A 26350-nucleotide genomic window follows, 5' to 3' on the forward strand; every position below is an offset into this window, starting at 1 on the left:
GATTTCAGTGTTAGATCTTTATAGAGCACCGGCACCAAGCTATTTTCCAACCATCTTCTCTAGGTATTACCCAATGCTATCATGTTGGGAGAAGCTATTGGTTACGGTATTTTCATGAGGTACAGAAAACGGAAGCCAGGAAATGTTTCTTTATCATGTCATCAACATTACACCCAGCTTCACTTTGGAAATCTATCGCCACCCCATCCCTCTTTGCTCTGGTGATCACCTTCTACAAATTTGACCTTTGTTCCACAGCCTAAGCCACCTAGCCTGAAATCTTAAAATTTCCTACAGGATGACAAGAAAAATAACTCCAGGGGTATCCAATCTTGGCAAATTTAAGACTTGTGGATTTCAACTCCCAGAATTCCTCAGCCAGTTGAAGTTCACAAGTTTTAAAATTGCCAAGGTTGGACACCTCTGAACTATTCAATTCCATGCACCTTCTTTAGTCAAATCCCAGCCGGCATCTGTTTAAAATATAGATGGAGGTCAGAAAGAAGAGGATTAGCCACATCTGTGCCAATTATCACATTTCCAAAATAATTGCCCTAGTGACCCCTCCCTGAACAGTTGTCAGGGCTCCCTCAACTAAATTACATAACATCTAGTAAAAGGCACTTTATTTTTTATTTTTCTATTTTGCCCATGTATACAGATAATCCTTGACTTACAATAATTCATTTAATAACTGTTCAAAGTTACAACAGCATTGAAAAAGTGACTTATGACCATTTTTCACACATACGGCCGTTGCAACATCCCCATGGTCATGTAATCAAAATTCAGTGGCTTGGAAACTGACTCATATTTATGACAGTTGCAATGTCCCAGGGTCACACAATCATCCTTTGCGACCATCAAACAAGGTCAATGAGGAAGGCAGATTCACTTATCAACCATGCTACTAAATTAATAATTGCAGTGATTCACTTAACAACTGTAGCAATAAAGATTGTAAAATGGAACAAAATTCCTTTAACAACTGTCTCATTTAGCAACAGAAATTTTGGGCTCAATTGTGGTTGCAAGTTGAGAACTACCCATAAGTAACTAACACATAAGTATTGATGAATACAGGACTCTACTGAATGTCTACATTTTACTTAGCTAGGAACAGGTCATCCCAGAATCTATGTGGTCACTAAAAGTCAACACAAACTTGGTGCCACCTAATCATTTAATCGGTCAAGAAACAGTAGACCAAAAACTATAGCATTAGATTAAACTATCCACTATTCTCTGAAATTATCTTCTGCTTTTAAAGCCTTTTTTCATATACTTTGCTTACATTAGACAACCAGGCTAGTGTAGAATTCTTATATGCACTTTCATGAAAGTGAATGGAAGAATAAAGTTAACTGATTGCTCGGTGATGATTTAACAGTTGTCTTGCTACTCCCCAATTCATTTGCCTTGACAAGTTAAATAAATAGGGTTGTGATAAACAGTGTGCAATTGGCAGAAAGCACATGGCAACTGAATCACTCTGTTATGCTGCCAGTAAGAACATCCATCATTTCTCCAGTCATATTTCTTAGAGTTAGCTGCATTAAAGTTCTTTAAGAATTCTTGCTATAAACTTCAGGCTAGTGGTTGCCCAAATTTTTGCTAGCCATGATCTGGGCTGCAAAAATTTGGGCAACCACTAGGTAGCACCAAAGAGAATCTTATATATTTCTACTGCTTTCTACTAGTAACTAAATTTTTGTTGCTCAAGATCTACTAAACCTAGCCTTGGAAAGATGTTAGCTTATTTCTGTATTTTTTTCTCTAAACCCATGTAATACTCCTGGAGTGTATTACATTACATTACATTTTAGAAGCATTCTGGGAAATAACATTTGTTTACTGTGTTTATATTCTACTAGATTAAGAATTACTCTGGGTGGTCTATAACGTTTAAACCTGTCTATATTTAAAATCCACACATGAATCAAAATGAAATCAGGTGGGGCATGGAGATTAATGATCCAGGAACATTTAATATGGACACACTGAAGTCCATCAGAGGCAGGCTTGAAAGTAGTCTTATGGGCTTTTTCATTTTATTATTAATATATTGTATGTGTGGATATGATAGTTAACTTTAAATCTCTTATTGTCTTTTCATACTCTATTGAACACAATGTTATCAGCCAGAGAGTTCTGTGAACTTGCATACAGTCTTTTTGTGTCCTATAATGCACCTTGGTAATCACAATCTGGGTTTGCTGTACAGAAAATAAAGTTCCTAAAATGGATTCCAGAAGGGTAGAGACACATGAAATGACTTGCTGATGATGAAGTCTAAACCAGTTCTAGAAATCAAAAAGTACAGTACCCACCCAAATGTCACCACACCTAAGGTACCTCTAACCCAGCAAAAGTTGAAAGAGTTCAAAACTCTACCTAACAATGGAACACCAATCCCAGAAAGTTGGTGTATTTGGACAAGAGGGACAAGCAAGTTGAACATGTTTTCATTTCCTATTCAGAATAAGTTTATGTTAAGTTTTTTATCTCATTTTGTTTATTTAATATTTCTCTCACATTTATCAGAGGCTCAAGTTGCGGGGGAGGGGGGGATTATTAAAGGCATGAACTAAGTCAACAAATGATTACAGAAATTATGTTAATTTATTGAAGAGAAGGCTCTCTTGGGGCCTTTGGAGTCTTCCAGAATGGAGTGTGCATCATATAAACTGACTGGTAAAATAATAGATACAGCTTTTGTTACTTTTCAACAATTCACTCTCTTTCTGAAACCCACCACATCTTATTCTATTTCCAGAAGATCCTCACCTTTCAGGAAAGCATTTTCAAGGGCAACAGTTTCAAACAAAAGAAAAACTTTCTCTCAGGCTTCTGTTCATTTGACTTACAAACCAGATTACCGCGACAGCAATCTTTTAGATCTAAACAAAACCTTTAGAGGCTCAACTGATCTGTCGCAGGGAGTCTCTCAGAGGAATTGGTGCACTGAAGGATAGTTCACATACTTCAACGCACTGAAAGCCCATTCTAGAATTACAATATGATTATCTTTGGTGTAGGATTAAAAAAAGATAACATTAAACTTGCTGACAATCTACATCATAAGTAACACAATTTAATGCAGAGCTCCATGACTTCTCAGAATAGAGTAATGCTTTAAAAATATTGAAAATGTTTAAAACTTAAAACTGTCTTTCAAGTCAAGCTCAGTTGACATTTGCAGGGTAGAATATGGTTTTTTCTTACCTTTATACAGGATTTTTTTTTACGCAGTCTAGATTAGATTATCATTAAATCATTTGTAAGGAGGCCAACCTTCGTTATTCTTCTGAGAGTATTAACAATCTGATTTTTTTCAGAGAAAAAAAAATCTGATATCTCTTTTAATTTTCCTTAAACATGTCTCTCAGAAAATTGTGCAAGCATAACATGCCATTTTGTATCACTTTAAATTTCAAAGACATCAAAACATACACATGACCATCAACTGAATTTCAAGAGTTTTTACCTATGGAGTACTCATGAAGCTACTTTTAAGACCTGCCTTAACAGTCCATTTGCTCAATCACTATCCTTGCTGGGTTGAATTAAAAAATCTTTTTAAAAGTCTTTTTTATTGAAGAAAATGTGACCATAAACCTCTTCTAAAACTTCCCAGTCAAAACTGAAAAAGAAGGTGCTGTTAGAGTGGGGTTCACCACATTTTTATTGCTCATGGGAGCAAGGTAAACAATTGCCCAATTGGGCAGCAATACATTCAAATAAATAATAAACATCTGACTCGATAGGTGGATAAAAATGCCAAATCCAACCTAAACATCAGGCTGGCTGTGCAATGAATAGTAACCAGAGAAAATCACAAAATACAAAGACCTGCAAATAGATGTAGAACAGGGGTTTCAAGCTTGCATCGTCACAGAATCATCATGTGATGTATCGTGACTTTTCCCCCTTTGCTAAACCGGGAGTGGGTATGGTCAGCAGGTGATACATTCAGGCCGCAGGCTGCTAGTTTAACACCCCTGTTGTAGAATGAATATGGCAGAAGAAAGCAAAGATAGCACCAATAGTAAAAAGTACTTTGCATGCAATCCCAAAACATCCGGAGCATCATCTGAACACCAATGGCCTTGAAAAAAAAATCGCCACCAGTCAATTGAAACAGGCAGCTGTGTATTGTTCAACAGAAACATCCCTTTCTCTGACCCTGCTTCTGACTGAGTAATAACTATGTGCACATACTCATCCTTCTTTTGCAGTGTACTAACCATTGCAAATAACCTGGAAGAAATTAAGAGCTCAGTAGGCATCAAAAGTATTCTGAAATGAAATTGTATGTAACATCAAATATCCATGTAACTCATTTTGTATAAAGAAATAGATATAAAATCACCGAAGCACCCATTCTCCCCCAAAGCAGCAGGGAAACATGAAAATGTTAATGTCAAACACTAATGCAAAAGGAATCTCTTTCAAAGGCTACATTTAATACCAATCAAATTCCGGATGTTGGAACACTCCAGTTTCCTCTGGCTTAACACTGAAAATGCAAACACCCAACACCTGCCAGCTGATAAGCAGTAGGCTGTGGAAATTATTTTTCCTTTTCAGCAAGCATAAACGAGCACTGAGTCAAATTCAGCTGTTTATGGTTAGGTCTCCCCATCCCCCCAGATCTTATTATTTGAAGTACTGTATTTCCAAATATGGCATACTTTCTTCTGCATTGTAGCAAACTTGTCTAAATGCATTTGGCTACAAAATCAAGCTAAAGAATAAGACTCTTCACCAAATAAATCGATTTGCAGTGAGTGGAGCTCTTGAGTTACTTTTAAAATCAGCTTAACTGTGGGTGACTTATCCATAGACACACCCATACAACGTGGAGGTCAGCTAATGGGAAACCAGAGGTGGTGCCACCTGCTGTTTACAAAAAAGCCGTTTTATTTCCCATCATTCCTATGCACTCCTTTTTATTCCCAATTAATCTTTTATTCCAGCAAGATGGGTAAAATGGGTATCTTTTTTCCTTATATTTTCTTTTTTCTATCTCTTTGAATTTCTCTTTCTCTTTTTATTTTTTTCTTAGCTTGTGTTAGCCTATTATTTTTGTATTTGTAAATGCTAATAAAATTATAAAGACAGGGGGAGAAAGAAGGGGAGAGACAAAAAGAGAGATAGACAGATGGAGAAAGGGATTCTTCTTAAATCAGTAAATACATTGATAGCATCTTCTTATCTAAGAATGAGTCTTACAGTCACTGTAAGATACTGGGATGAGCAGTATCAGATTTGCAAAAATATGAAGCCTGAAGATCTCCAAGATTTTGCTTGTAGATTGTTCAATTCCAGGTTCTTTTTCTTTTCCAAAGGTTATATATATTTACTTTAGTGGTGGCTTTAATTAAGATCCACATTCTGATTATAGGTGAAAAATTACTTCAACGGCTCCAATCTAACTATGCATGCAGCTTTTATGTTTGGCGTCACTTTAATTCAATTCCACTGAATAGAACAGATCTGAACAAGGGAAATAATCAGAAGTGAAGGCTTAATGCTAATAAGCAATGGATACATGCTCCTATTTTTGTTCAAATATGCAAAAACACATGTATTAAAATGGAAAAATTATTTCTAATCCAAGTCATTTTATTTTAAAAGATTTGCCTTACACAAGCTTATTTCTTAATAGTCCACTTCCCCTTTTGGAAAGCTCCATAATACTATAACTAATTACATACAAATTTAAAAACTTATCTTTTAAGTTTCTTTAGTTTGGAATGTGTTTTTTAAATCTGGGTTGAATGACAAGCTATTTTGAAAGAGGACTTCTTGGCAGTCTCAATTTTTTCAGGTGAACATGCAGCAGCATGCAAGAAAAATTCAGGTTGCACCGTAAAGCCAAATGGCAAAAATGTCAGGAGCTTATTTTTCCTCTATGCTAATTTTAGAAGGTCAGCTTTCAAAAAAGATTAAGAAGGCATCTGGGTAGCTGTCAATCTTTCACAGTTAAGAATTAAATTTTGAAGGCCTTTAACATTTACTACCTGCCAAAGCTACTTCCTGCGGTTATATTAATTATGTCTTCTCTTTTTTAAATAATTGACTGATGGGCAACTTTCAGCAGCAATATCTGGGAAGAAGGGATAAGGGAAATCAGACTGACAAAAGCAGCGTTTCAACACAAGCTCCACCCATTTTCCAAGAGCATCACTATGTCACATGTACTTCCAAAAAGCAATGATGCTGTTTTTGTCATTCTGATGAAAGCAGCCACATTATGTCGACACTGCTGAATATGAGAACTAATCAGGAATGTTGGTTCAAATTAATCTTTTTTTAAAATAAACCTAAAGCTTTTAAGCAACACCTTTGAGTGATGGAAGAGATGTCAACACCTATTTTTAGGACATATCTTTTCAGGTCATGAAAAGAGTCACTTTTCTTGTCACTGTCTCCAGTCTGCAATACAGAAAAACCAAACTATAACTCTGTTGCCTGAAGACTTTGGAATCAGGAGAAGGACTTAATTCAACATCCAAAAGTGTACTATACTTCTAAAACTTCATATACAATCTCTGCCTGAAATTGAGTAGATAAAAAGGAAACTAATTATGGAGATAGGACCATCGGCCTACAGATAGTCCTTGATTTAGGACCAGAAAATTCATCAAATAATGTGCTTGTTATGTAGGACATCACAGGAGTGCATCCAATTTTGCAACTTTTTTGCTACGGTTAAGCAAATTACCAGCAGTCGTTAAGTGAGATAATACATGATAATGACTTATCTCCTGTTCACTTCCCCATTGATTTTGCTTGTCAGAAGCCAGCTGGGAAGGTTGCAAATGACAATCACATGGCTACAGGAAACTGCAACTTTCATAAGTGTGAGCCCGTTGCCAAGTGCCTCATTACAATCCTGCTGTTAATTCCCTGAACAAACACAGCAAAAAGGTTGCAAAATTGGATGCCTTCATGATTCCTTTTCTCAGCAACTTCAAATGCTTGCTAAATGAATGATCCTAAGACAAGGACTACCTATACTTCAAAACAAAGTAAGATTAAAGAAATTGTGTAACAAATTCAATAACAAAACTGCATGCTATGCAAAAAAAATTGCATTCAAAATTGTTTAATACTATGTTAAAAACTACTGAACTAAAGTGGAAGCAGAAATACAAACGCACATTCCTTCTTCTCCATGTTAAGCTAGCTGGAAGAGCTTATAACTAACTATAACTCTTATTAAAATTCCTCATTTCTTTTCCTGAGTTCCGGAGAAATTGCACCCACTTCTAAAATATTCTGGTAGGATTTTGCAAAGATGCTGAACTATGTTCACTCAATATAGGAGCTTTTAATGAAGATTCATGATCTTATCAGTTTTGATCCAACATCTGTTTCTTCAATTTGTATGGCTGTCCATCTCAATGAGTGACTCTGGGCAGTGAACAGAATTCAAATTGAATAAGAACAATAACATTATAAAAATTAAAAATGTAAGGCAGTTTATAAAATAACACATGAAAAACTTAAAGGAAGAAATGTATGCCTATTCTGAGCATCTTGTTCCAGAATGAACAAATGTGAAAACTGAAGCTTAAAAGTAGGAATCTGGCAGTTCTCCAAACAATTTTTTATGAACTAAATACAGAGGCAGGAATCTCCTCCCCATCCCACCTCAATGAAAGAGTGATTCTAAGCTGATCTAATTCCCAGTTTTAATGCAAGTGAGAAAAGGGGATTGGAGCTAGCATTTATTTTACCAACAGAAAGGACACAGAATGTTTTATCAGTTTGGGGGTCTAAATCAGACTTTTAAATAAATTTGTTAAACGAGTTTGCTCCATTTTACCACTTTTCTCACCTCATTTGTTAAGTGAATCACTGCAGCTCTTAAATTAGTAACAAGGTTGTTACCTGAATCTGCTTTCCCCTGTTCATTTGGTTTGTCGGAAAGTCACAAAAGGAGATCACATGTCTCCGGGACACTGCAACCATCATAAATATACATCAGTTGTCAATCATCTGAATGTAAATCACATGAAAAGATCATAAGTGTGAAAAATATCATGTCCCTTCTTTCAATAGCATTGTTAATTGTAAACTGTCACTAAATTAACTGTTGTAAGCTGAGGACTACCTGTATATATGGCTTTCTCTAAATATGCCCTCTATGTGCTTTTTTAAACTATTATTTAAGAAAAGACAACCAGTCCCAGATCAGAACTGCCCAGTGTTTTAGGAGATATACTTATGATATTTTTTGGAAAATGAGTCGATTTTCGGTTTCTATATTTAAGATGCCTTTCAGTATCCATACTGCCATCTAGTGAACATTTTTTAAAAGAAAAATGAAAAATAACGACAAGGCTGAACTATTCACAACATTTAAACAAACATGTCATATTTGTTTTCTTTCTCATTTCCTACCATTTTTTTATTTTTCCCATAAGTAAAAAAAGCTATAAATAGGTGAGGAAAAACAACAGAACAATATTTTTATCTTAAAAAACAACAAAAATGCCCTGTTACAAGCACCAATTAAAAGCAAACCCAAAAGGTGTGTCTGGGAACAGAATGTACTTCTTCCAATGCAAGTACACCAACAGCAAAACTATGCAGCCTCACCCTCATGGGAAGCTTCAGCTACTAAACAGGTGTTGCATCAGTAATTATGTTTAATTGGAATACCAAATAGCTCTAACAGAGATAGTTCTAAGATAAAACAAATATGATCAGGTGTAGACAGTTATACAAAAAAGAAAGAAATGCAGGGAAAAAAAGTTACATAGCTAAACCGTCTCTTAGACATTTGCATCATACATTCAATTGTGGTATTTGTAATTTAGAAGGAAAATCACATTTTGATAGTTCCAGGCGTACCAACAAGGTTCGGTGTAATTTTTTTTGTAGTAGGAAAAATATGTTTTGTTTATCAATGCAGACATAATTTTAAATGTAAATGACCATATTTGTTATTACTGGCTTGCTCCCATCAAATGAAGGCCTGACTCTGCTTAGGTTCTGATTGTGACCTTCAACAATAAGATGTAATCAGGACAAACAGTAATAAACATAAATTCACATATAATGAGTGCACTAACTGATTCGCATAATCCAGTTGGTCAATTCATTACCATGACCAGTGGTGGAATGCTACCAGTTTGGCCTGGTTCTGCTGAGCCGGTAGCAGCGATGAGTCGCCGCTGTACTGTTGGGCCCACCCGCCCGCCTGCCTGGCCTCTCATACTCACCTTTATCTTCTGCTTTTGAAGCGCAGCTGCTTTGTGCAGCACACAAGAGTGCCACGCAGCAGCTGCTGAAGTGACCAGGAGAATGCAGGCTTGCAGGAGGTGAGTTGGAACACCTCTGCACCTGCGCAAAAGTCCTTTGAGCTTGCGCAAAGAGCGTATTTGGCGCACAAGTGCGTGCAAAGTGTGTGCACGCATGCAGAGCATGCCCACCAGGCCCCACCGAACCAGTGGTAAAAGTTTTTGAATCCCACCACTGACCATGACCAGGGAAGGTAACACCAAAGAACATGAAAACTTTCAAAGAATTATTCTGTCAAAGAACTCAAAGAATTCTTCTTAACCCTACTCTCACGTGATGTTTGACTATATTTTGATATACCTGTTTACCTTTTAAAATTATATTCCTTATTTTGTACTTCATGCTTTTAGTAGCAGATATAAAAAGCTAATAGGCATGAAGTTGCAGTGACAGAGATAGAATATGCATATTATATATCTATATCCAATTTGGGATGGTGTTCATAAAATCCAAAATCATAAAAATTTTCTCCAGACTCCATCAAAACTGTCGAGCACAATGTAATCCCGGTATATTAGTATCCTCAAAAGAACAGATAAAGAATAGACAACAGTAAAAAGATATTTGTTACAGTCCATGGAATCTGTAAGAATGCTGTCTTCAACTGCAAAACTGACATTACTCCCACAAACTTTAGAAACAGTTTCTTCATAGTGTCGAAAAAGGTCAGCAAAGATAAGCAGAAAGGAGTTCTCAGTGGTGTCCTTGGGGTTTAAAATTTACATCCAATCGTGGGAAGCTCCTGGAGCAGGAGGGTAGTTTTACTTTTGCTAAAAGCCAGGGATGGAGTTAATCCAGAAGCTATTTCAGTTGATAATTTGGTATTTTGTTAGCATATTGCAAAGATAAAACAGATCATCAGTAAATTGGATCAAAGGATAATTAGTAGAATTGTAAATACTAGCACTGTTCTGCTAATTTTGCATAAGACGTATCATGCTTTTACGAGCTCTGCCAGGAGATTATCTTTTGATTGATTTGTTTTTCTCTTATGAAACGTTCCAACGTTTAAGGGATAAAAAGTTCTTTTATGAGCAGAAAACACTTTCCTTCTGCATGCCAAAAGGCATCTCTAATACAGGTAGTACTCAATTTATGACCAAATTGGGACCAGATCTTCCATCATTAAGCAATGCAGTTGTTAAATGAGTCATCAAATGACTACAACCAATTTTATGAGCTTTTTGCTGAAATAAACTAAATTTAACTAAATCAGGTTTTCTCTGCTGACTTTGGTTGTTGGAAATAGTGCAGGAATGTTGCAAATGGCTATCGTGTGACTCACAATGCTGCAACAATTATAAATACATGCCAATTGCCAAGCACCCAAATTGAAATCATGTGAGTGTGGGGGTACTGTGACGGTCTTCAGTCCAAATAACTTTTTTCAATGCCATAGCTTTGAACACTCACTAAATGAACAGTCATATGTTGAGGACTACCTGTACAAGCAATTAATAGGGGTCCTCAACATGGATGGAGGGGTGGAATAGGAATTATCTACTGAACAAAATACACAAAAAATGAATTAAGGGTGTGTTATGGTTTACAAAATATATTCTAGTTATATAAATAAGATTCACCATTGTTTGCTTTTATAATTCTAAGGAAAATCTAACTATCTGTTATATGATACTTTCTTAAGAACAGTATCACAATGTACTTATTTACACTTAAGAATTCCTTTTAAACATAGCAAAAATGATTGAGTTTTCTCTGGATACTGACCTTCGCCAAGTCACAGAGATATTTCTAAAGAGGAGGCTGGCTTTCTGTTTCTAAAGTATTGTGTTATGAAAATAATTGTTTTTGTTGATATTTGGTTCTATGCTAGTTTTTCCCAAAAAATCTGTGGCTCCAAAAGTCCCATCTTAGCTGGACAACTGTAATAATTAGTGACTTCACGTTAGGACTGGAAAACCTATGTTTTAGTTCTACAAAGAACTGCTGGAGGAGTTTAGCAGTTTAAATCTAACAAGTTTCTCTATCTTTGCCACTTCCTTCCCTGATTTTATTATAATTCTGATTCAAGTCTGCTAGATTTAAAATGTTCATCTAAATCCTTGTAATTAAAAACATATGGAATCCCCCATTAAAAAAAAAATGCACAGAATTAACGTAACACTCTACAGGGAATCACATATTGAAATTCGAAATCATAAAAGTAATAAATGCATTTTAAAGTAATCAGGTCTAAATTAAGGCAATTCATCTTCATAGATTACTGCAACGGGATCTGTAAACAACTGATTACAGATAGTCCTTTACTTAAAACCACAATTGAGTTCAGAATTTATGTTGCTAAGTGAGAAATGTTAAGTGAGTTTTGCCCCATTTTATGACTTTTCTTGCCAAATTTGTTAAGTGAATCACTGCAGTTGTTCAATTAGTAACATAGTTGTTAAATGAATCTGATTTCTACATTTACTTTTCTTGTCAGAAGGTCGCATAAGGTGATCACATGATCCCGGGACACTGCAACCATCATAAATACAAACCAGTTGTCAAGCAGCCGAACGTAAAACATGTGACCATGGGATACTACAATAAGTGTGAAAAATGGTCATAACTCACTTTTTTTGTGTCATTGTAACTTTTAATGGTCACTAAATTAATTGTTGTTAAGTCGAGAACAACCTGTATTGGGACTCTACAAACACCATATATGGCCGCCTAATCCCTGCTCAAAACTTTAAGGTGAAAACATCTCTGGGGATTCAGCATTCAGAGGAACTCCTTGGAGAGAAGAAGCGGCCTTAATGCTACAAGCAACAGAGCTATGCCAGTTTGTAAAATGTTCCTCCGACGGGTGAACATCGTAAGAAAAATCTGTGTAAAAGAATTCCAGAAAAAAAATATATTGTTTGGAAAAACTGTCCAATTCAGGACATTATTTTCCCAGACAAACCAGGATTTCACACTCAATAATTTCATTGTTTAGTCTAAGATGCCAATATTCTCTCTCAAGAGTTCATGACCTTAATTTTATGAAGTTTTAACTTAAAACCTCAATTTATTTTGTGTGATTTCTACTGCAAGACTAAAATGTTTGGTGTTGTTTGTCATTTTTAATAGTTACTGCTATTTTATTTAATTTTAATTAACCTATAATTATAGTATTTAAATTGCTATTGTTAGGGATATACCCTAGCAGAATGTGCACTTTATTATAATAAAGTTTTTTGTTTTAACTGAATTTTCAAGACACACACACATATGCTTTAAAATAAATTAAATAATTAATTTGTAAATACTGTTAACTGTAAGAGAATTGCCCCAGGGGGAAATCCTTGGAAATGAGGACGAGGTATGTATAGGATTCTACAATATGCTGCTTGTAGCATGTTCACAGCCTAATAGCAAACATGTATCGAATTTTAAAATAATTCACGTAAAATAAATTCTCAGCTAGAAATATATGTTCCACTTATGCCCTCTTGTGGGTATAATGCTTTAAATAAGCAACACAATCATACAATATATACCAGCTCTGCACAAAGCACATATGCTTCTCAGGAAATTTTTAAAATGCAATGGATGTTTCTTTTCCTGACATACAATTTAATCATTAATGGAATACAAACATATACCTATGTCCGATGCTTTAGGGATATATAGCAAGGTAAAGCTTAATTTGAGGAGAATTTCTGCATCTGGATTTTTTTTTCATGCTGAAGTCCTAAATGAAACATACCGTACATATTTTGAAAAATCTTGAACAAAACCTTAATTATGAAGCAGCGATTCTGTGCATTCACTTTACAAAACAAGAGGTTAGGGAATAGATTCATTAGCTTTTATTGGAATGACTATATGAATATAGCACTGTAACAGAAAAAAAGTATTACTCAATAGTTATAAACCAAATGAAGGGAACATTGGGGACGTTATGAAAAAGCCAGGTTCCATACCAAGTCTGGCTTTTCAGTGTGACATTTTTGCAGGAAAATTCTGGAAGATGCAGCCCAGTGCATTTGGAAAGATGTTTGACACATCTTTACTAGAGAACAAAGAAAAATACCACAGCCTTTGGTACTGTTAAATATTAAATCAAAACTTGAAAGAAAAAAACCCACAGAGAGACAGATTTTAAAAAGTCAGCCAAGAATGTTTGGCTTTTTTATGCCCGGCAGCCAACCACAGTAGCCGAGACGAGAAAACAAGTGTATTGGCAAACGGAATGGGACTTAGAATCTTTTTGGTGTCCATTGTGATTTTACCCTTAGAACAATTAATTCATGTTCCAATCTTAGATCTGCACAAGTACATAATGCTAACACTGTACATCAACGCAAAATCTTGAACTGGAACTTGAAAGCAAAATCTGTAGATTTCAATGAAACTTGAAAGATAATATTTTAGCCTTAAATCCAAGAACAGAAGAGTTCGTGCAATTTCACAACTTACTTTAAAAATAAACACTGCAATTTCATACTTGTATAGAACAGTTTATGACTCCCTGGATATTATGACCAAATGACTCTCCACCCAACATTTTGGGGTGGATACTATAATAAATTATGGCAAGAAAATTAAAGTATATATAGAATCACCTTAGGAAATATTCACTAATTAGCTTTAGTGGGTGTAATAGCCTGCATAAAGACTCAAATACCTATGCATGTGCAGCAAAATCGGCAAACACATGTATATTCATCTAACTGATGACTCAAAGGATAGGCTTCTTAATTGATATATCTAAAGTAATTTCCAGCGAACTAACTATTCTTCCAAAAACATACATTGAGTTTGGCATATGCAAGCTAACCTCAGGAATCATAATATTGATCAGAAATATTTTTTGGGAATTTGCAAGTTATACATCAGCATAAATACAAATGTAAGCAAGACAGGCAACTGATTTTAGAGACAATATGTAAAGTTACATTGTAAAATAAAGTAGTAGTTCTATGTTAAACACAAATATACAGTTAGTCCTTGACTTCTGACTACAACTGAGACCAGAATTTATTTTGCTAAGTTAAGTCAATCACGCTAAACTTTATCACTTTTTTTACTTTACTTTACTTTATTGTCATTGCATCTCGTACAACGTAATCTAACACCATCTTCAGTGCACACCATTACCATGAAAATAAACACAAACACACATCCTTCACACTCCACACATTGAACCGAAACCCCCCAACACCGCACCAACACTGCAGTATACAGTACAATTCAATAAAGTTACTACCCTGGGATAGAAGCTGTTTTTCAGCCTGTTTGTCCTTGTTTTTATTATCCTGTACCGTCTGCCAGATGGTAATAGTTCAAAAAAAGGGTGTCCAGGATGAGATGGATCTTTGAGAATGTTTTGAACTTTCTTAAGGCAGTGGGAGCTATAAAGCTCTTCCAAAGAAGGGAGAGGGCAACCAATGATCTTCTGGACAATGACGTTAACCCTCTGGAGTGCTGTCCTATCTGCCACTGTGCAATTGGCAAACCATGCAGAGGTACAGTAAGTTAAGATACTCTCTATGGTGCAGCAGTAGAAGGTCATCAGCAGTTTTTCATTGAGTTGTTGTTTTCTGAGAAGTCTCAGGTAGTATAAGAGAGAGAAACCCTAACAAAAAAGCTGTTAAAAAGAAAACCATTTTATTACATTGTTATCTCCATTCTCATTATAACTGCTTACTACAGTACCTCTTGTTTTTCAAAATCTGGTGGATGAGATTTTTGGAATAGGCTTAAGTGTACATAATAGGGACAGTCCTTTCGCAGAATGCTTTTTGGTCCTCCAAAAGGGCCAAATCTAATACATATTTTTTTCAATCTTCTCCTGTGATACAACTTCAATACACCAGCAAACAGACATTTTAGCTTTTTTTTGCTTTTTTAATTTTAGAATATTTTTGCTTGCTTCTTTTTTAAATTGTAATTTACAGCCCAGAATTCCTTTGGTACCCTATCCATCAAATCTAATTAAATCTATTATTTACCTCCATTGCATAACCATATGTAATACTGCTGAAGACCTGCCTAGCTGACCTCATTATTTTGTTGTCTTTTAAGTTGTTATTACATTTTATTTCCGGATCAATAAAACACTAATACAATTAAAATATCACATCAGGAGATAACTTCTCATTATTGCTTCAATATAATTTTTCCTCTATTTTAAATTTTGTATCGGTGTTATCAGTTGTACGGTTAAATAGGTTTGCAATCCAAACCACAATCAATGCTAGAGCCTTCTTACTAACATGGAACAGAGCTTTTCTACCTTTACTTGCAGAATATTAGTCAATGTGGTTTGGTGTTCTCTATCCAGTGATATCAATGTGTGGGGTCATCTTTTATGTCATTGTATTGTATGAAATATTGAATATTCTTGATAGAACTCTTAATCTGTGCAACATAATTTATCACAGACATCTTAAAAATATTCACCTGAGAATGGAAGAGATTGGAAGAAGTTACAAGTCACACTAATAGGACTCTTCCTACTTCTTCCCCACTCCAGCTTTGATTAATACCAAAATTCTTTCATATTATATTCTTTATATTTGATTATATGCTTTGCTTTTTGCATTGCTAACTTTTTCTTAGTATTATCTTAAAAAAAGGTTTTAAACTAAGGAGCCATGCACATTTGGTTTATCAGTCAATGTTTGCAAGATTATAACCTGTACCTGAAATCCTGAATTATAAGGACACCTTATTCTTTATAAAGTGATGTGAGGGATGGTTTAGATACTTTAGAATGTGCAATCTATCAAGAGAAACTATTGGGAACAAAAAGAAAAATCACTTTGTATTTTAGGCAGACGTATGCTCAAATTATTTTTTGTTGACTTTTCCTTCACCCTTGTAGAAAACACACACAAACTTTCTTTTGAAACTCTCAGACTTGAACTGGAGTGCCTAACTATAGATTTAAATATGAAAAATCCATGTTCAAACCTGCATGCAAGCGAGTAGCTTATTTTGTTGCCCAAGGCAAAACATTCTCTCAAGTATAACCTCATAAGATTGAAATGCCAATCTTGAAGTACTTTGAGCTTCTCCAGAGGAATGTAACATGTGGCCTTGCTGGATAAGACAAAAGGTCCATGAAACTCAGAATCGTGTTTCTAAGACGTTTACAAGCAGGGCATGAAAGTGAAACCACCTCCTATTGTTTGTCACCAACTCACACTTACTACAACATTTAATACTCAGTGCTGTACATATAATATGAAGGCCCATAACAACTACTGCAGGGTTGGGTTCCTACCGGTGCTGCTACCAGTTCAGTGATATCACGCGGTCACGCACATGCGCACCTAACACGTACTGCACTGATCAGCTACGAAGATACCTCAGGAACAAGCTAGGAACGATCTGCCCTCCTTCCCATGCAGTTTGCTTGCTTTTATCCGCTTCCAGCTGATCGCTGGAGCAACCGGTTCAGCTGAACCAATAGGTTTTTTTACTACTGATTCAACCAAATTGATAGTGTTTTCTTGCTACCTGTTCTCCCAAACTAGTCTGAACCAGTAGCATACCACCACTGAACTACTGGGATAAAAGTTTTAAAACCTATCCTTTATGAATATGCTGATTTGACTGTCACAAAAATCTTACGGCATGTGTTCATTGTGGAAAGGTTTATGTTTTACACTAAATGATAACATATATCACATATATAAACCACAATAGCTGGCTCTGTAATCAAAATATCATAGCAGGGAAGTCCACTGTGGATGGGTGTATGATTTACACTAAGTGAAAAAAACATATATTACATCTATCGGGTGCAATTCAAGGTGCTGGTTGTCACCTTTAAAGCCCTTCATGGCTTGGGACCGGGTTACCTGAGGGAACGTCTCTTGCTGGTCACATCTACCTGACCCATTAGAGCAGGGAGGCAGGGAATGTTGCGGGTCCCATCCCTGAGGGAGATACACTTGATGGGACCCAGAAGAAGGGCCTTCTCCGTAGTGGCTCCTTCTCTCTGGAATATCATTCCCCCAGATATTAGAATGGCCCCCATTCTAGCAGTCTTTTGAAAGGCACTGAAGACCTGGTTTTGCCAGCAGGCCTGGGGAACCCAGAGTGGGATGGAACCCATCAAATGGCTAGTGTGATCTGTTGTCAGGGCGGGGGGGTGGGACTTGGGGGGCAATTTTCCCCCCCAGTTTTTGTTCTATTGTACTTTATTAATTTATTTGATTCTTTTTGTTAGTTTTTAATGTTTTTTGTTTTAAATATGGTTTTACATTGTGTATGTAAGCCATCTCAAGTCGCCATGGGCGAATCGGTGGCAATATAAATTAAATAAATAAACCACATATATCAACATATATAAAACACAATAGCTGGCTCCCAGGATAATCTAAGCCAGAGCTAAACAAACCAGCATGATGTATAAATCCAGTCTATAGTTTGTACATTGCTACTCTAAATAGTTCTAATACACTTAGTACTGTATCTTCTAAATGCTATACAGAGGCAAAATTAGAAGTCAGTCCCTTCCCATTAACTCATAACATAAAATTAAAAAGTATGTGAATAGGAAAACCTGAACTCAAACATCAGTTTTTTTCTTTGGCCAAAGGAGTGCATCTGATTTATCCTTCTCTAGCTTTGAAGCTTTTTTTCCTAAAGTGAAAGGAAGGGGCTTTTTTTTTGTCTTGCTGAATCTAAACAGCTTTAAGAGGGGAAATAAGGAGAAGACAAAACATAGATATGCAAGAATCCTACTTAAAAATGACAAAAGAACAAAAGAAGATTTGGCATGTTATTTAGAGACATATTATCACCCGAAATATTGTGCAAATTATTATGCCGTTCAGCTAGCTCATTAAGATAACACCAAGATATGACGTTTTGCCAAAAGTAATGGAAAAGATCGTATATCAAGACCTTGGAAACATCCCAGACTGTCTTCCTTTAAACTGTTTGCATTCTCCACAAACTCTCAATCAACCTTCAATCAATCCTTTCTTGATTGTTATGGATTCATAAAAAATATTCCCATAAATAAAGTGGAAGAAATGGGGCGAACTTCTTATTCTTTTTTTATTCATAAGTGCTACAACCCAGAAAATGTTTAAAAGCCATAACACTGTTAAAAGTTCATTCTGGCTGAACGATAAAATAATCTTATTCCTGCAGCCTCTGTACCAGCTGTAAGTGGCAAGAACAAAACCAAACAAAGTTGTTTGCAAACTGCTATGTATTAAGAATCAGCATTCTACACTATTTTATTTTCAGCTTCAGTTGTTTTACATTCCAGAGGCCCCAAGATATGCCTTCTTCAGTGAGTTTTATATTAAAAGGGAAGTTTAAATCTATGCTTACCTGAACTACTTCAAGGATGAAAAATCTAGTTCTAAAGTGAATCTTGCAAGCATCTTATAGTTCCAGAAGAAAGGGGGGGGGAAACATTTATCTTATATCCTATCACTCCTCCCTGTTCAAACACCTCAATTTCTAAAGCTACCTTGAGGCATGAATCTCATTTTCCTCCTTTGTTAACAGGTACACAGTTGAGTACAACAAATATTGGCAGGGGAACTCGTTTAGTAAATAGGGAGAGGAGGCAGAGGTGAAGCATCAAGAATTGCCACATAATTATGGGAAGGAATGAAATAATAAAAATACAAGTCTTCTTCCATTGCTGCTCTATTGTTGTCCTAAACTATTAACTTCATGAAATCCATAAAAAAGAGATGTTGGCTCATGGTTGTAGTCCACATTGAAGGCTACCAAATCAGAAAATGCTATAATTTTCCTGTATTATTGGAAATTTATATGTTAATACATTTCATATCAGAAAGAGCAGTTACACTGTAAAAACTATCAGTTTGCTAGGAAGGAAGGAAAAGAGGAGGAAAGGGCATACATACCAAGAATGAAATAAACAAACTACAGTTCATATATCATATGAAGCCAATCCAAGTCAATCTCATTGAACACATGCTGTGCATTGACAATAAAGGTTTGAATTGAATTGATTGAATTGATATCATATTCTTCATTCTCAACCCAGAGTTCTCATTCGAAGCACAAATGACCAGGCTAAAATTATCCTATGGGCAACACGTTATATGAAGACCTGTCTCTCTTGAGCAATGGTCACCAACCACTGGTGGTCGTGAGAAAATTTTGGTGGTCTGCAGTGTACCCGGGTGCACGAGCTGCTCTGGGATGACCAATGGGTCAGTCCTGTAACAAGAGCTCTGAAATATGGGACCAGCCAGACAGCTCATGGCGGGACTGGAAATCTCCGCCATAGAGGGCGGTACGTGCAATGCGCAACTTTGCAGGTGGTGAAATGTGCAAGGAGTAGCACCGCCCTTGCCAGCTGAAATGAGGTAATGGTGCTGTTGCAGCAAGGGGGAGGGTGGCAGAGGTGGGCCGAAGCAACAGGTATCAGCAACCCGTGGCTCCCTGTCAGCTGAACCCAACTGTGGCTGGCCCTGCCCCTCGCCCTGCCCTCCCATTCACTCCTCGCCAAGTAAGGGTGTAGGATGGAAACTTGCTCCATATTCCAGAGCGGGAGCGAAGCACCCCTGTACTTGCCTTATCTCTTGCTGGGTCTCGTGGGCGCTTCTCCTGCCCCTTTTTGTTGCTGTGCACACCTTGGTCACTCGGGGAGATGCACGGCTTCCTCTCTGCTCTGAAACACTGGCCCGGCCTGGCCGTTTCTCTCCATCGCTGCTGTTGGCACCTCCATGTCCTGCCTGCTGCCGTTGCAGAATCTTGCATAGCACAGTTAAATTTAGTGTGCTTCATAATGGGGGAGACCATCCCTCCTCCTCCTGGAGCCCATTATGACGCAGAGCATCGGCCACAGCCGGGATGGGTAAGTATCTCAGGGCAGAGAGCAGGTCATGCATCTCTCTGAGCCATCAAGGTGCATCCAGCACCAATAAAGGCCAGAAGAAGAGCCCGCGAGACCCAGAGCCTGCCGAGAATCAGAATGAGAGACAGACAGACAGAGAAAGAGACAAAGAGTGATAGAGAGGGGGGGGGAGGAAAGAGAGAGAGGAGAGAGAGAGACAGAGACAGAGAGAGTGATATATATACCTGTTTCCAATAGAAAAGAAAGCACCAGGAGCCACTAAACCTGGGTAGGCATGGTTGGGAGTGGATAGTCATGCAACTAGGTGGGAGGGAGTGATGTCGAGCTGTCCACCCAGGTTTTGTGGCTGCCGGTGTTTTGTTTTCTATGGGAAACAGGCCCAAATGGCTCTTTGAGTATTTAAGGTTGCAGAAACAGGCGACCAAGCTAAGTGTCTGAAGGACCCCATCCCGTCACTGGGAGTCCAGGCACTTCAGCAAGTGGCATGCTGCATTCATATTGGTGGTCCACGGGATTTAAAATTATGAATTTAGTGGTCTCTGAGATCCGAAAGGTTGGTGACCCCTGCTCTAGAGAAGGCTTTAATAATGGGGAAGATAAGACGACAGAGAAGAGGACAATGACCAGTAACAAGATGGGTGGACTCAGTTACAGCAGCAATGAGTGCACTTCTGGAAGACCAAGTTAGAGACAGATCATCAGGGAAAAAGTTTATCTAGTCACTAAGAGATGACACCAGCTTGATGGCATTCAGTGGCAGACAATCAGGTCTGTATTTTCATTTTAGCTAAACTTTGGTGGGGAAAAAGGATTCTTACTTGTGCTTTACAAATGCTAAATAAAAAGCAAACCATTTCACCTCTCTTCTAATTCTTTGATATGAGAGTGCTGCATATAATTCAGTCTTTGTCAATCATCCAGTATAATGACTCCTTGAAAAGTAAGTGCAGAACTATCCAGACTGATATTCAATTCAATCCAAGCGTGTGAGGGGTAAAAGGCATCAATATGGCAATCTTGTGAACCATATCACCCAGATGTCCCTGACCAAATGTTACAGTAGTCCTCAACTTAAAACTCATCTAACAACAACTTAAAAAGCTACTTACAACCTACCCTCAAAGTCACAAATGCTGCCCTCATTGGAGTCCTGTGATCACATTTTGGATACTTGGCAATTCATTCACATTCACTAATGGTTGCAATGTTCCCCAGTCGTGTGTCAGTAATTTAAAATGTTTTTCACTAGCTCCTAGTGTTTTTTTCTTGTAAAAAAATGTGCACTTGGGGGACAAATTGATTAGTTCAATGACCAATCGCCTAACAACTATGATTATGCATTTACAACTGTTGTTAAAATGACTGAAAAATAAAGTGTAGTCATTCTAAACTCAGCCTCAACTTACAACCACAAAAGCTTACGCCTAAAATTCTGGGCTTCATTATGGTCATAAGAGAAGAACTACCAGAAGCCTTTTCCCATTCCTTCTTTCAGTTTTCTTTCCTTTGATATGAAAGCACTGTGACATTTATTTAGAAAATTGAGGCATCTTTAATAACTAAATGAAAAGGTTTGGACTAAATAATTAAATATATATCAATGTGTCAATATGTATCAAAATTCTCTTAAGCATTTGTTTCAAAATTAGTTTTTACTTAAATGTACTAAAACACTTAGTATTTTACTTAGGCCACCTTCATATTTTACAAAGAGAACTATTTAGGCAAGGGTAAACTTACAAGTAAATAGGAAATCATAACTTCTGTATTTTAATCACATGTAGTCACTCTATTTGATTTACTTTTATCACTCCCAGTAGAAAATGAAAAAAGTGCTCTGAAGAATGAAGTTATTCTTAATGTAAATCTTGAGCAAGCCGCTGTCAATCATATTAGCTAACTGAGGAAATAGCTGTTCTTGACAGAAACTACACAGCCAGGTTAATTGCTTTGTGACTTATATTAAAAGTCAGCAAGTTATGAAACACTAAAAAATGAACACTTCATCCCAGGACAATTGTCCTAGGCAATGCAAAAACAAAGCCATCTCATAAATGTATACATCTTAGCTGCTTTTACTCTAACAAAATAACCTGACAATACAGGTTCCAGTTTCCAGAGAATATTTTAAGTACTAGGAAATTATTTTGCATATAAAAAGGGTTTAGAGACTGCTACAGAAGTGAGTTAAGATTATTATGAATAACTAATTAAATGTTGGAATCTGTAAGAAATCGTCTATAAAATTATCTTGTTTTTCATAAATTAGCCTAGCAGAAAAACATAATACAGGGAGTCCTCAATTTATGACAGCATTTGAGGCTGGGATTTCTGCTGCTACATGATCCTATTATAAAGTGTCGGTTACTGTTAACCTGACTCCCAGAGTCATTAGGAGGATAACTTCTGACTGGCTTCCTGGCGGAAGATATAAATGCCAGTCCATAGGCAGGTAAATGGCTGCATCTGGGTGAGGGAGGGAAACCAGGGGGTTCGTTAAGAGTGTAGGAGGAGGTCGAGAAGGGTGTGAGGGGATGATGTATGGATCAGAAAGGAAGTGCAAGGATTTTAAGACATGAGAGGCACTGTTAGGATTGGGGAGGGCATACGGAGGTGCAGCGGGTATGTGAGAGGCACAGTACAGGTTGAGAAGAATGCGTAAGGGGCACGTGAGTCAGAGAGGACTGGAGTGCACAAAGGTATGAGGGGATGCACGAGAGGCACAAGAAGAGTCAGGGGGCTGGTGAGGGTGTATGAGAGGTGCCATGTAGGTCAGGGAGGGGTTGCAAAGATGCAAGGGGCTGTATGAGAGGCACAGTTCAGGTTGAGAAGAGCACAAGGGAATGGACAACAGGCATTGCAAGAAGTGTGGAGGGTATGAAAGGGAAACCCTGTGGGTCATGGATAGGGTGCATGTTGCAGCATGAGCCAGGTGTGTGAGGATGCAAAGGAGGCACAGGGATGCAAGAAAAAAGGGAGCAAATATGGGGAAAGCACATACATAGCTAGTGCAACACGAATGCAAAAGGACCATGGAGGATACACAAGCTGTGACCTTTCCTGCCAACTTCCCTGTTGACTTTCTAGGGAAGCCATCAGGGAAGGGTGCAAATGGGGATCATGTGATTATAGGCAACCAGTCATAAGTACAAACAAATTGCCAAGATCCTAGATCCCAATCACACAGTCGCAGGTTGCTGAGACAGCTGGAACTCTGATGACCAACTGTAACCACCATTTCTTCAGTGATGTCATAACTTGGACCAATCACTGGTAAAACAGTCGCAGGTTGAGGTCTAGCTGTAGAAAACAAAGGTTGACTATCACATTTACTTGTTCATTATTTAAAATTAATTGTCAGCTGAAAAGTGACCAACTCTGTCTCTCTGTATTTGTTGTACAGGTTGCCCTTGCCTAACTGGTAATTGGGCACTGGCAATTCTGTTGCTAAGCATAGCAGTTGTAAAGAGGAACTTAAGTGCTATGGCAGTTCATCAAATTTGCTTGTTGGAAGCAAACAGTCACAAATGCTGATCATGTGACCATGGGATGCTGCAACTGTCATAATTGTGAGCCAGTTGCTAAATGCCTGAATCTCAGTCACATGATGGCAGGGACTCTGCAATGGGTGCAGCTATGGGGACTGGTCATTAAGTTTCCTTATTCAGTGCCCTTGTAACTCTGAAGAGTTGCTTAATGAGCAGTCATTAAACAAGCATTACCTGTATAGTTTCTTGAATATACAGTGCATTTTTACGTGATTCAACTCGCTTACTGAATTAAGCAGCACAACACAACCATGAACAAACTCAAATGGACTGCTTGCACAAACACACTGACCTACAGTCCTAAAAGGGATTAAAGCTAATAAAGTTTTGTATATGTGCAAATGCAGCCTCTAGGTTTTTAGCTGGTTAAGTATATTGTATATATGCAAAACAATAAGTTATGGGAGAAAGTTGCAAACTATACTGTATAGTTAGCACATCTAGGAGTCTTACTATGTCCCAGTTCAACTGTATGAGAATACTGTGTCACAGGATTATTCTTAGGTCACAATATTCAGAATAATTGTAACTACAAGATAACAATTTGTCCATCCTTGATGAAGACTTACTAATACGGTAATTCAAAATGCAAGATGCTCTCCAAGCATTATCTGTAACAAGCTACATTCTAGAGAAGTAAGAGATTAAGAATATACCTTTCTTAGTAGCTTCTGAAACTGGGGCAAACCTTCTTCAGCTTCTGTATCAGCCCTGAAATTATGATTTTATCTCTGAAATATTTGATATCAAAGGGAGAAGATCATGAGACAATGGCAACAGTTTACACTATTTCAAAAAAAAATCACAGACAAGCATCCAACTCCTTTTTTGTTTCCCAAATTGCATGCGTCTATTTTTTAAAACTGAGATTAGATGAATTCTTACTAACTTTTCAGTGTAATACAGGTAGTCCTCGATTTAGAGCCATTTGTTGAGGATCATTCAGTTACAATGGCATTGAAAATGTGACTTACAATCAGTCCTCATACTTATGACCATTGCAGCATTCCCCAGTCATGTGATAAAAATTTAGCGCTTGGTAAATGACATCATAAAATTGGACATGACTTACTTAACAATCAACTTGCTTAGCAATGGAATTTCTAGTATTAATTCTAGTAAATCTAGGGCCACCTCTATAAAAAATACTGTCCATAGCTGCTAAGAGATTATCCAGTCTCAAATAGTAACATCTCTGAAAGCATAAGAGAAGTTTTCATTCCATAGATTTCCTATCAGTGATATAAAATTTATGTTCAAATCTCTGTTTCAGGGAAGTATAAATGATGCTTATTCTTTCAGAGAAAAGGAAAAATTAAAATAGGTTGGAGTTAAGAAGAAACTGAAATAGTACTGTCAGTTTTACTGTTTAAAGTGTGAGGAATTTCCTTAACTGCTTTTGCAAAGTTTGTTGTGTGGCAATTAGTTGTTGAACAGTCAGGAGCAACGTTCAATATCAACTTTAAAACCTACAAATGAAATAATGGAGGAAGAACATAAATTAAAGCAAGTATAACTCAGCTGTTGTGCTGAGATGAAATGAAAAAACTGTGGAGTTTTATTCTAACTCTTTATCAATAATGCATGAGTGCACACAGACAATTTATAGCTGTTTTCCATCACTGAGTACTGTGCAGTACTAAATTAAGTCTACAAAATTCAAGGACAATCCACCCACATAGCTAATGTTAACTGGGACTAACACTTTGAATTAATATTTTTAAAGGCCTTTTTAGTTTTATAAGCAACTTGGGACATGTAGCTAATCAGCTATGTGTTTCTGTCTTTATGAAGAACATTTAGTCTTTTTTACTACTGAAAAGAGAAAAACAGAAAATCCTATTTACCTTCCTTTTCCCAGTATTAAGAATTGACAAGTATCATGCACGTGTCACTCTAACTAAGATGTAAATAATATTATTCCAAACCCTGCTGAAATGTTTTTGCAAAACTATGTAAATGAGCCGTGGTGGTGCAGTGGTTAGAATGCAGCATTGCAGGCTAATTCTGCTGACTGTTGATGGCCAGCAATTTGACAGCTCAATTCTCACTGGCTCAAGGTTGACTCAGCTTTCAATCCTTCTGAGGTCGGTAAAATGAGGACCCAGATTAAGGTCAATATGATGAATTTAATCTGCTTAGAGAGGGCTGTAAAGCACTGTGAAGCAGTATATAAGTTTAAGTGCAATTGCTATTGCTAAATAATAATTAGGAGAACGTTCAACTTTTAATAATCATTGTCTATCTGGAAGACTGCATAGTGTGGAGGAAATCACACAGGAAAATATGCTGTCCTTAAAATCCTCTTGCAATAATTCAGATAAAAATGTGTCCTTGCATCTGAACTCCTTAGCTCTAGGAATAAATATTTTTTTCCAACTCATAACTCATATTAAGTTCAGCAGAGACATTATCAGAACTAAGTTTTTAAAACATAATTATATTTTTACAAAGTTACAAAATTGGCAGTCAGAAATAACTGATTTTCACATATATGTTCATGAATAGGAAATGTATGATCTACATTCACTATGAGGGAATTTGGATTGCCTGCTTGTTGGACAGACATGAAAAAACAAAGTGCATTGTTTAACAGTTACAATCATTTGTTCAGCGACCATTTAAAATTACAACGGCACTAAATGGAGTTACAACTCATGCCTGAGGTTACGGCCATTGCACTGCTCCA

General features: G+C 37.0%; 1 protein-coding gene across 3 annotated transcripts in view; it reads right to left on the minus strand.

Annotated features, from left to right (window-relative positions):
- Positions 1–26350, minus strand: part of KANK1 (KN motif and ankyrin repeat domains 1) — a 119468-nt gene that overhangs the window by 72223 nt on the left and 20895 nt on the right. The gene's annotated exons all lie outside the window — the stretch shown is intronic.

This window comes from Pseudonaja textilis, chromosome 2, assembly GCF_049901715.1.
Source record: "Pseudonaja textilis isolate UNSWEBS1 chromosome 2, rPseTex1.2, whole genome shotgun sequence".
In the NCBI taxonomy this organism is placed as follows: domain Eukaryota; kingdom Metazoa; phylum Chordata; class Lepidosauria; order Squamata; family Elapidae; genus Pseudonaja; species Pseudonaja textilis.